This window comes from Oncorhynchus mykiss, chromosome 25 (assembly GCF_013265735.2).
Source record: "Oncorhynchus mykiss isolate Arlee chromosome 25, USDA_OmykA_1.1, whole genome shotgun sequence".
NCBI classification, from domain to species: Eukaryota; Metazoa; Chordata; class Actinopteri; order Salmoniformes; family Salmonidae; genus Oncorhynchus; species Oncorhynchus mykiss.
Window position 1 is genome coordinate 417,706 of NC_048589.1, and position 12,637 is coordinate 430,342.

At 42.9% G+C, this 12,637-nt stretch overlaps 1 protein-coding gene across 2 annotated transcripts in view; it reads left to right on the forward strand.

The window, feature by feature from the left end:
- The window catches only part of LOC110505206 (MAM domain-containing glycosylphosphatidylinositol anchor protein 2), a 232,727-nt gene that overhangs the window by 62,223 nt on the left and 157,867 nt on the right, over positions 1 to 12,637 (forward strand). The window lies entirely within an intron of this gene.

Sequence of the window (12,637 nt, forward strand, 5' to 3'; positions counted from 1 at the left end):
ATCTTCCATCAGAATGTAGTGCAAGGAGTCCTAGTTCAACAATAAATCGTTTTGTTTCATAATGTTCAATTCTAGTGTCCATGTAGCAGCATTTGCTACAACTTTCAGCTCAAATGCCCAACAAAATTACTTCTGGTCCAGGATAATTTTGCATCAAAACTTCCAAATTACATATTACAGGTCGACGAAACTGGTCAAACTAAGTGCAGAATCAATCTTCAGGATGTTATAATCATACAGATCGAATAGCATTCCAACCGGGCCATCCATGTTCATCTGTGGCTGATTGGAACAGATGAAGCACTCCAGCGCATACGCGCCTTCAAGCACCTGAATCTTTTGCGACACTTTAGTACTTTCCTTCCCATTAGGCCAAAGTTCACAGCAAATGCTCCATTACACTTTCTACTGAATGAGGACATCTAGTGGAAGACATAGGAAGTGTTTCCAGATCCATAACTTGTTGGGAAGGGAGGCGGCGATGACGTCAAAGTTGCCCCAACTTTCAGGATTTCAAAACTAGTTTGCAAGATTGCCTGCCCTGTGAGTTCTGTTATACTCACAGACATAATTCAAACGGTTTTAGAAACTTCAGAGTGTTTTCTATCCAATATTAATTATAATATGCATGTATATATTAATGCAATATATGCATGTATTAGCAATTTAGGACAGATTTTGATGCAGTTCACTATGGGCACGCAATTCATCCAAAGGGGAAATACTGCCCCCTATCTCTAACAGGGCAATATAATTCATTCCGTTACCATGTTCTGCCCCCGACTTGCCCTTGTAAATAGGGCTCAATTTGCTCTTCTTCTAAGGCAGCTGAACGTTAGGTTGCACAACTTATAAAAAAATGTGTTTCCCAACAAAGTGGAGATGGATAGAAAGCTCCTGCCACTTGGGAGAAAGTATCATGTAGCCTACACTACAGTACTGTATGTTGATAACATAGTTTGACCGGTACAAGTTTTATCATCACATCAAACCACAATGTGTTTCTACAGTAAGGTCTCCAAAAACTCCAGACTGTTACATAAAGAACATCTGGTGTCTTGTCACCCCTGGAGCTAGGTCATACAGCCACATGTAAATGGGTGCACACGCGCGGCACTACACCAGCTGAATCTGAACATTCTGTAGTTTAGGAGACATGAGTTGTGGTGTGGATTATGGAAGGAAGGGAACAGTTCTAAAATCAGGGTAAAAAGTGGACGAATTGGTTTAGAATGGGTGATTGCGGTTGAAGAGTGCACTGGAGCTTAGTGCCGGTTCCTTCACCTACTATTTGCATGTAGAAAAGAGAGAGAAAATGGTGTCATACAGTAAGCCCTGGAGGTTGTTCTTTGTCATCATTATGCTTGACGGGATGTTACATTCATTTGGCACAGTCTCTCCATTCCTCATTTCTCAAGCCACGAGACGAATGGAACCACATTGCCTGCCTCCTTACAGGGATCTCGGATGCATATAGAATTTCAAACAAAACTTCTCTGGGTTAGGAATTGCTTGGGAAATTAGGCCTATTTCACATTTAACAATAGATACAGGGAGTACGGGCCAGGTTAGCAGGCCATGCAAGCCAGAGTCGGCCCATGTGGCAGGAGACTGAGGAGCAGCCGGGAGCAACCTGTGGATGTGGCGTAGTCCCCTTGCAGTTATCCTGTCATGTGTATCTAAGTGATTATCAGGGAGGGCAGCGGGCCGCTTCGTTCAATCAGGACTATTATCCTCCCGGCCCCACGGATGATTAGAGTGATTGAGGAGGGAGATCGGAGAGAGAAGAGCTCACTGTAAAAATGGGATTACCGGTACAAATGGGACTGTGGCTCGTATGTGTGTGTCTAGTGTGTGCGTCTGTGTGTGTGTGTGGACCCATTGTGACCAAGTCCAGCTAAAACACTCGCTAGCTTTAACCTCCAGGTTAAGCAGCATGTAATCAAAGCTGGGATTTGTGTCGTTCACTGTACCTGGAGTGAAAATATGCAGGCCTATTTTCCCATCCCCTTTATGGTTGTTGCTTATACAAGTTTGTTATTAGTTAATGGTTTCTGTATTAGGTTTTTTTTCGAGAGAGCACTAGTAATGTCCCACTTCTGCCACCTTGGGTCTAGCACAAAGTGATAACCATTAGCAAACTCAGTTGCCACTGACTGTGTGGAGTTATCCAAAAGAGTGACTATGTTTGTCCCTGTTATTGTCCTTGTACTTTCATCTAGCTACTACCTCAGTTTTGTCTGTGGAGAAGTTTCAGTGATATATACTGATCTAGCTTCATGAATAACACATTGCATGGATCTCTTGGCCTCAAATTTCTAACTTCTCCTGTATCCAAGACAGGTTGTAGTCAGAGCTAGAGTGCCAGAGTCATACCATGATGACTGAAACAAAAGTTAACGGGCAGTCGTATTCTGTCTGCTTGTATGATAGCAGAGTCACGTGGGGGGTAAAAGAGACTCATTCTCTAAAAACAGATAATAGAAATGTAGGCCAGGGTACATCAGTCAGCTGGTACACAGGAAGAAGAATGCTTTCTTTTTCCCCTTTGTTGTGCGATCCGATGGAATAGCCTTAACCTTTAGCTCGTTAGCTATTTTGGGCCTGTGCATTTAAATTAGTATAACTGATTGCTGTGTGCTTTCTGTGCTTTCCCTCCCCCCACAGTGCAAAACATATTATGCAGTATGAGTAAAAATGTATCTATTCCCGGCTCGTAAAGTTTTCTTATGTTCCGTAATGGCCATTACGAGTGACAAAAATATATATTAATAAAACAAATATTATGCAGCACATGCATTAATGAAATGTCCCAGCAAAAGCTGTTCCTCCCTGGAGAGGAAAATCGACATTGCCAAGTTACAAAGACCCAATTGTCTTTCAAAGTACAGTTGAAGTCGGAAGTTTACATACACCTTAGCCAACTACATTTAAACTCAGTTTTTCACAATTCCTGACATTTTAATCCTAGTAAAATTCCCAGTCTTAGGTCAGTTAAGGTCACCACTTTATTTTAAGAATGTGAAATGTCACAATAATCGTAGAGAGAAGGATTTATTTCAGCTTTTCTGTCATCACATTCTCAGTGGGTCAGAAGTTTACATACACTCAATTAGTATTTGGTAGCATTGCCTTTAAATTGTTTAACTTGCATCAAACATTTCGGGTAGCCTTCCACAAGCTTCCCACAATAAGTTGGGTGAATTGTGGCCCATTCCTCCTGACAGTGCTGTTGTCAGGTTTGTAGGCCTCCTTGCTCACACACGCTTTTTCAGATCTGCCCACAAATGTTCTATAGGATTGAGGTCAAGGCTTTGTGATGGCCACTCCAATACCTTGACTTTGTTGTCCTTAAGCCATTTTTCCACAACTTTGGAAGTATGCTTGGGGTCATTGTCCATTTGGAAGACCCATTTGCGACCAAGCTTTAACTTCCTGACTGATGTCTTGAGATGCTGCTTCAATATACCCACATAATTTGACGTCCTCATGATGCCTTCTATTTTGTGAAGTGCACCAGTCCCTCCTGCAGCAAAGCACCCCCACAACATGATGCTGCCACCCCCGTGCTTCACTGTTGGGATGGTGTTCTTCGGCTTGCAAGCCTCCCTCTTTTTCCTACAAACATAACAATGGCCAAACAGTTCTATTTTTGTTTCATCAGACCAGAGGACATTTCTCCAAAAAGTATGATCTTTGTACCCATGTGCAGTTGCAAACCGTAGTCTGGCTTTTTTATGGCGGTTTTGGAGCAGTGGCTTCTTCCTTGCTGAGCGGCCTTTCAGGTTATGTGGATATAGGTCTCATTTACTGTATTTCTAGATACTTTTGTACCTGTTTCCTCCAGCATCTTCACAAGGTCCTTTGCTGTTGTTCTGGGATTGATTTGCGCTTTTCGCACCTAAGTACGTTCACAGAACACGTCTCCTTCCTGAGCGGTATGACGGCTGCGTGGTTTCATGGTGTTTATACTTGCGTACTATTGTTTGTACAGATGAACGTGGTACCTTCAGGTGTTTGGAAATTGCTCCCAAGGAGGAACCAGACTTGTGGAGGTCTACAATTGTTTTTCTGAGGTCTTGGCTGATTTATTTTTGATTTTCCCATGTCAAGCAAAGAGGCATTGAGTTTGAAGGTAGGCCTTGAAATACATCCACAGGTACACCTCCAATTTACTCAAACGATGTCAATTAGCCTATCAGGAGCTTCTACAGCATTGACATTTTCAGGATTTTCCAATCTTTTTAAAGGCACAGTCAACATAGTTTATGTAAACTTCTGACCCACTGGAATTGTGATACAGTGAATTATAAGTGAAATAATCTTTCTGTAAACAATTGCTGGAAAAATACTTGTCATTCACAAAGCAGATGTCCTAACTGACTTGCCAAAACTATAGTTTGTTAACAAGACATTTGTGGAGTGGTTGAAAAACGAGTTTTAATGACTCCAACCTAAGTGTATCTAAACTTCCGACTTCAACTGTAGTTCTGACCCACCTTTCAAAAGGGTATATTTAGCAAGCACATGCAATGTACCAAGTCTTTTATAGTTGTTAAAGGAGCTGTGCTTTCAATCAGTCACCATCTTAATTCAGAAGCACTTTCTGTATGAAGTCAAACATGTTCTTTATGCATTTTAGGTATTCCTTTTGGAGCGAGTACAGTAGTCCATATAAACACATAACATCAGGCCAGCATAAAATCCTCCACCACCTTCTCTTCAAGGACCATGTAGATTCTTCCTGGATGGAATGGAACAGCATGTACGTCCCCATCTTGAGGTGTTTCCTCCTGAGAAAGGAACAAAAAAACAGTCACCGATTTGAACAGTTGGTGATTATAAGGACTGTCACAACTGCCTAGACTTTTAAACCATGCTTGTTAACCCACTGTGCAAGTTTTGAACACTTCAATGTCGTCCTCTTGGAGTAAAGCTGGTAGACATTTGAGGATAAGCTGTTCAGAAATATGAGGCATATTGAGGAAATTGGTTGAGGAGATGATTAGAGAAGAACAGCACGAGATTTGAATCCTTAGTTTTGAGAAATACCGTTTTGTGGCCTCTACTTATTTTTTTTAAGTGATGCCATTCATTCTTTAATCAATGATTTAGCAATGTTTCATTGTAACTACCACATGTGAACACAGATTGAACAGCTGTCTTCAAGATATCTACCAGCTTTACTCCAAGAGGATGACTCTGAATTGCTCAAAACATGCATGTTTTTAAATGAAAACCCTGCAGCGATTTGAATGTACATTCCAAAAATGTATATATGAAGGCTAACCTTCTCTGTCTGTTGTAACGGATATTGCAATAGCACAAGCAAGACGGAGTCTACACATTGCATTGGGGCAAAAACAATTAGCGTTTTGTGTGATGATTTTAATCTTTAGATTTATGCTGCTACAGTGCCTTGCGAAAGTATTCGGCCCCCTTGAACTTTGCGACCTTTTGCCACATTTCAGGCTTCAAACATAAAGATATAAAACGGTATTTTTTTGTGAAGAATCAACAACAAGTGGGACACAATCATGAAGTGGAACGACATTTATTGGATATTTCAAACTTTTTTAACAAATCAAAAACTGAAAAATTGGGCGTGCAAAATTATTCAGCCCCCTTAAGTTAATACTTTGTAGCGCCACCTTTTGCTGCGATTACAGCTGTAAGTCGCTTGGGGTATGTCTCTATCAGTTTTGCACATCAAGAGACTGAAATTTTTTCCCATTCCTCCTTGCAAAACAGCTCGAGCTCAGTGAGGTTGGATGGAGAGCATTTGTGAACAGCAGTTTTCAGTTCTTTCCACAGATTCTCGATTGGATTCAGGTCTGGACTTTGACTTGGCCATTCTAACACATGGATATGTTTATTTTTGAACCATTCCATTGTAGATTTTGCTTTATGTTTTGCATCATTGTCTTGTTGGAAGACAAATCTCCATCCCAGTCTCAGGTCTTTTGCAGACTCCATCAGGTTTTCTTCCAGAATGGTCCTGTATTTGGCTCCATCCATCTTCCCATCAATTTTAACCATCTTCCCTGTCCCTGCTGAAGAAAAGCAGGCCCAAACCATGATGCTGCCACCACCATGTTTGACAGTGGGGATGGTGTGTTCAGCTGTGTTGCTTTTACACCAAACATAACGTTTTGCATTGTTGCCAAAAAGTTCAATTTTGGTTTCATCTGACCAGAGCACCTTCTTCCACATGTTTGGTGTGTCTCCCAGGTGGCTTGTGGCAAACTTTAAACTACACTTTTTATGGATATCTTTAAGAAATGGCTTTCTTCTTGCCACTCTTCCATAAAGGCCAGATTTGTGCAATATACGACTCATTGTTGTCCTATGGACAGAGTCTCCCACCTCAGCTGTAGATCTCTGCAGTTCATCCAGAGTGATCATGGGCCTCTTGGCTGCATCTCTGATCAGTCTTCTCCTTGTATGAGCTGAAAGTTTAGAGGGACGGCCAGGTCTTGGTAGATTTGCAGTGGTCTGATACTCCTTCCATTTCAATATTATCGCTTGCACAGTGCTCCTTGGGATGTTTAAAGCTTGGGAAATCTTTTTGTATCCAAATCCGGCTTTAAACTTCTTCACAACAGTATCTCGGACCTGCCTGGTGTGTTCCTTGTTCTTCATGATGCTCTCTGCGCTTTTAACGGACCTCTGAGACTATCACAGTGCAGGTGCATTTATACGGAGACTTGATTACACACAGGTGGATTGTATTTATCATCATTAGTCATTTAGGTCAACATTGGATCATTCAGAGATCCTCACTGAACTTCTGGAGAGAGTTTGCTGCACTGAAACTAAAGGGGCTGAATAATTTTGCACGCCCAATTTTTCAGTTTTTGATTTGTTAAAAAAGTTTGAAATATCCAATAAATGTCGTTCCACTTCATGATTGTGTCCCACTTGTTGTTGATTCTTCACAAAAAAATACAGTTTTATATCTTTATGTTTGAAGCCTGAAATGTGGCAAAAGGTCCCAAAGTTCAAGGGGGCCGAATACTTTCGCAAGGCACTGTATATCATATACATGAATGATTGAAGGGTACAGTGTACTCGAAGTGTACCATCCGGGTACCATCCAGGTCAGATGCCAAGAAATATCACCGGAGAAATAGGACAGGAGTGACACTGACAGCACAGCAGAGGCGTAGGCAGACATTGACTGGGTCAACATTTTCCAGCAAAAATACATAAATATCCAGACATCAGTGGTGCATGGAGAAGTGGGTATATCCCAAATGGCCGGCCTGGTGAATAAAAGGCATCCTGTGTGAAAAAGTATATGAGAAACTGATTTAGGCTACTCTGAATGGCCCACAATCATGGCAATGTGAAATACATTCACCATGATATCAATAATGAAATAATAGGCCTAACCCTTATGGCTGATATGTTAGGCTAAGGAGCCAGATAAACACGGCGGTAAGAAAAGGAACATACTTATGTGGCGGTGCGTTACATTAAAACGGGATACTCAAGGAGGTTCTACACTTCACAGGAGCTGAAGGCTTGGATTCTAGTCACTGCTGATTCATCGCTGTATTGTGCGTTTTGCTAACAGAGATTTATGGGTTACAAAAAAAGGCCTAGGCTACATTCAATTCCTTACACCATGGTTTCCACATATTTATACCCTAATATTACTATTCTTGTATAACTTTTCTAGGCTGTAGTCTTTGCCACATGATTTCTGTGAGGCTATTTCATTTATAGCCTGTCCCTAAAGTTATTCTATCGAGAAGCAAAATAAAGAGACTAGGCTAAACTGTAGAATTCATGAGACATGGGAATAAATGCAGAATTTGTTGTGAATGCGAATATCAGAAGTCAGAGAACAGAGTGGAGTGCAGAGCTGGCCGGTGCTGAAATCTTTGTAATTACCTACCCATGTGGTGCTGTATAGGCCTACAGTATGCTATGGTTTCACACAAACACTTTTCAAGCCCATATTGCCAAATATTTCACGTGATTTGTTTTTGTGTAGGCTACTTGCATGATTTTGCTATTGTACTACCTAATTGATATGGCAATTACACTACATTACTTTGATATGCATCAGTGGGGATTAAGAAGTGAGAATACGAAATGCCCACTGAAAGAAAATGGGTGGCGTATACCTGTGTATAACCTCCATGACAACACTGCCCATCATATTTAAGTTGAAATGTGTGCAATCACATTGCAATATTTAACAAATCAAATCATCAAATCAAATTTTATTGGTCACATACACATATTTAGCAGTTGCCATTCCAGGCGGTGATGCAGCCCGACAGGATGCTCTCAATTGTGCATCTGTAAAACTGTTGCGCCTTCTTCACCACACTGTCTGTGTGGGTGGACCATTTCAGATCGTCAGTGATGTGTACGCCGTGGAACTTGAAGCTTTCCACCTTCTCTACTGCGGTCCCGTCAATGTGGTTAGGGGTGTGCTCCCCCTGCTTTTTCCTCATGTCCACGATCAGCTCCTTCGTTTTGTTGATGTTAAGGGAGATGTTATTTTCCTGGCGCCACTCACCTCCTCCCAGTAGGCTGTCTCGTCATTGTTGGTAATCAGGCCTACTATGTTTGAGTTGGAGGCGTGTGTGGCCACGCAGTCATGGGGGAACAGGGAATACAGGAGAGGGCTGAGCACACTCCCTTGTGGGGCCCCTATGTTGAGGATCAGTGAAGTGGAGTGGTTGTTTCCTACCCTCACCACCTGGGGGCGGCCCGTCAGGAAGTCCACAACCCAGTTGCACAGGGCGGGGTTCAGACCCAGGGCCCCGAGCATGGAGGGTACTATGGTGATGAAGGCTGAACTATAGTCAATGAACAGTATTCTTACATAGGTATTCCTCTTGTCCAGGTGGGATTGTGCAGTGCAATGGCGATTGCATCGTCTGTCGATCTATTGGGGCGGTCATTTTTTTAAAGTGGGTCTAGGGTGTCAAGTAAGGTAGAGGTGATATGATCCTTAACTAGCCTCTCAAAGCACTTCCTGATGACAGAAGTGAGTGCTATAGGGCGATAAGTCATTTAGTTCAGTTATCTTTGCTTTCTTGGGTACAGGAACAATGGTATACATCTTGAAGTAAGTGGGGACAACAGACTGGGATAGGGAGAGAGGTGAATATGTCCGTAAACACTCCAGCCAGCTGGTCTGCTGAACGCTCACTCATTCGGGAACAATTGCAATCAATATCAGTGTGTCGTCGGGATCTCTGTTGAAAAGTTTTAAAAGTGTTGAAAAGTTTTGTTTCTGTTGGAGAGTCTGTCCGCCCCCTCTCTCTCTCTCTGTCGTGGTTAGAATGTATAGTTCAGAGTGACATTCATTCATGTCGTTATAGGATAGATGTTTTGGTGGTTGTCGGTCTTCGCGTTCAATGATACCGAATTCCTAGCTGCAGACTAGTAATTAATATCAAAGACTTGTTCTTATTCTGTCGGTATCGATAGTCTAAGATTTTAACCACGTGGCATGGTTACTAGATTCAGCCATCTACTCAAACCTTAGCTTATACTCAGGTTCATGGTCTCTACTCAAACCTTTTGTCCAGTGCAAAGGAGTGTGGTTTGCTAGCCTGGTCGTTGAAGCATGTCTCGTGAAGAAGCTTCCAATCCTTTTATCTATCTCTAACAAATGAGCCTTCCATAGTGGCCTCAGGCCACATTTGTGTGTACACATTTTACAGAAAACAGCATCCCTTGTCAAACTGTATTCCAGCCAAAACTGTCCATACCACTTCCATGAGAAACACAGCAATTTTCCATTGATCACTGTAGTGGGGAACACTCACATTTTTGGTTGTACAGGTGGTTCATCAACTGCAGACAAATCCGCAGGTGGACTCGTGATGACATGCTCACTGTGATGAGGCGGGCTTGGTGATGGTGAGTTAGCTTGGCTGTGGAAGCTAAGCAGTATCCATGCTAACCTTTTCATAGGCTGACGACGACTCAGTGACAGATTGGGCTCGGCTGATGGTGGTAGTGGAGCAGGTGTTGTCTTCATCCTCCATCTGTGGCTTTTTGAAAAAGCACATGAGTGATCTTTGTTTTGCCTTAACTTGTGACTAGCTTGCGCTAGTTTGCATCAGCAATGATTTGCAGTGGGTCAAAACAATTTGATAAATGTTTTTTATTGTCACATGCAGTGTTTCACAAGGTCAACCATAGTAGTGTAGCACCCCTGGAGCAAATTAGGGTTACGTGCCTTGCTCAAGGGCACATTGATAGATTTAATTGATTGCATTTTTTATTTAAAAAATATATTTTAAGCCATCCTGATTGGGTGGGCCAGTGTTCAATCTGGCAGGACCTCTGCCCGGCCTGACCCTGCCCCGGCCTAGCATCTGTAGCACAGCCAGCTGAGACACACTGACTGAGAGGGGGAGGGCAGGAGAGGAGATTTGGGTGAGAGGCTGAGACTGAATTAGACTTATTAGACCCCTTTCCACAACATAGGGCTGATCAGGGCCATCCATCATCCTCATTATTCATGCAATTGCATTTCCCCTAAAAATAAATGAATGTGGCTGCCTTCTCATCTTGTTGCCTCCAGAGATGATTTGTCAGCTGGTGTGTGGTCCCATTAAAACAATAGTGCCATCAACCCCGTTTGACGTTAATTTTAAATTGGCCCTGGACCTGCAAGCCCTGCTGTTAAAAACTATGTAGTGTGTTCCTGTTTCTGCTGTCTCTCGCATGCAACCACCAGGCTGATACCACCCATCTGATGAGCCTCAACCAGCATTCACCAGAGCAATGCAGTTACTCACTATATTCCCAGAAGAGCAGAAGAGCACCTTTACTCCTGCATGGCCTCCCTCAATGCCCTCCAATCAGCAGCACAGCATTATACCACAGCAGCCCCACTAGATGTATAGCCTTACACATTCCTGCAGGGGAGAAATGTACACTACATTACCATAAGTATTTCAACATCTGCTTGTCGAACATCTCATTCCAAAATCATGAGCAATAATATGGAGTTGGTCCCCCCTTTTGCTGCTGTAACAGCCTCCATTCTTCTGAGAAGGCTTTCCACTAGATGTTGGAACATTGCTGTGGGGACTTGCTTCCATTCAGCCACAAGAGCTGTGAGGTCGGGCACTGATGTTGGGCGATTAGGCCTCGCTCACAGTCGGTGTTCCAATTCATCCCAAAGGTGTTCAATGGGGTTTAGGTCAGGGCTCTGTGCAGGCCAGTGAAATGCTTCCACATCGATCTCGTCAAACAATTTCTCTATGGATCTCGCTTTGTGCACAGGGGCAATGTCAAGCTGAAACAAGAAGGGCCTTCCCCAAGCTGTTGCCACAATGTTGGAAGCACAGAATCATCTAGAATGTCATTGGATGCTGTAGCTTTAAGATTTCCCTTCACTGGAACTATAAGGGGCCTGTCCCAAACCATGAAAAACAGCCCCAGACCATTATTCCTCCTCCACCAAACTTTACAGTTGGCACTATGCATTGGGGCAGGTAGCATTCTCCTGGCATCCGCTAAACCCAGATCGTTGGACTGCCAGATGGTGACGGGTGATTCATCACTCCAGTGAACGCGTTTCCACTGCTCCAGAGTCCAATGGAGGTGAGCTTTTCACCTCTCCAGCCAACGCTTGGCATTGAGCATTGTGATCTTAGGCTTGATGTTGCTTCCAGAGGCAGTTTGGAACTAAGTAGTGAGTGTTGCAAACGAAGACAGACAATTTGTATGCACTACGCACTTCAGAACTCAGCCGTCCCGTTCTGTGAGCTTGTATGGCCTACCACTTCGCTGGTGAGCCGTTGATGCTCACAGGCGTTTCCATTTCACAATAACAGCACTTACAGTCGACCAGGGCAGCTCTAGCAGGGCAGACATTTTACGAACTGACTTGTTGGAAAGGTGACATCCTATGACGGCGCCACGTTGAAAGTCACTGAGCTCTTCAGTAAGGCCATTCTACTGCCCATGTTTTCCTTTGGAGATTGCATGGCTGTGTGCAACATTTTATACACCTGTCAGCAACAGGTGTTTCTAATTTGAAGGCCTCATACTTTTGTATACAGTACCAGTCAAAAGTTTGGACACACCTACTCATTCAAGGGTTGTTCTTTATTTGTACTATTTTCTGCTATGTAGAACAATAGTGAAGACATCAAAACTATGAAATAACACATATGGAATCATGTAGTAACCAAAAACGTGTTAAACAAATCAAAATATATATTTACATTTGAGATTTTTCAAAGTAGCCACCCTTTGCCTTGATGACAGCATTGTACACTCTTGACATTCTCTCAACCAGCTTCACGGGGAATGCTTGAAGGAGTTCCCACATATGCTGAGCACTTTTTGGCTTCTTCTTCTTTACTCTGCGGTCCAACTCATCCCAAACCATCTCAATTGAGTTGAGGTCAGGTGATTGCCTTGCAGACCATGCACAAGCTCCTCCTCCATGCTTCACCATGGGAACCGCTCACGCGGAGATCATCCGTTCACCTACTCTGCGTATCACAAAGACACGGCAGTTGGAACCAAAAATCTCAAATTTGTACTCATCAGACCAAAGGACAGATTTCTAATGTACATTGCTCATGTTTCTTGGCCCAGGCAAGTCTCCTCTTCTTATTGGTGTCCTTTTAGTAGTGGCTTC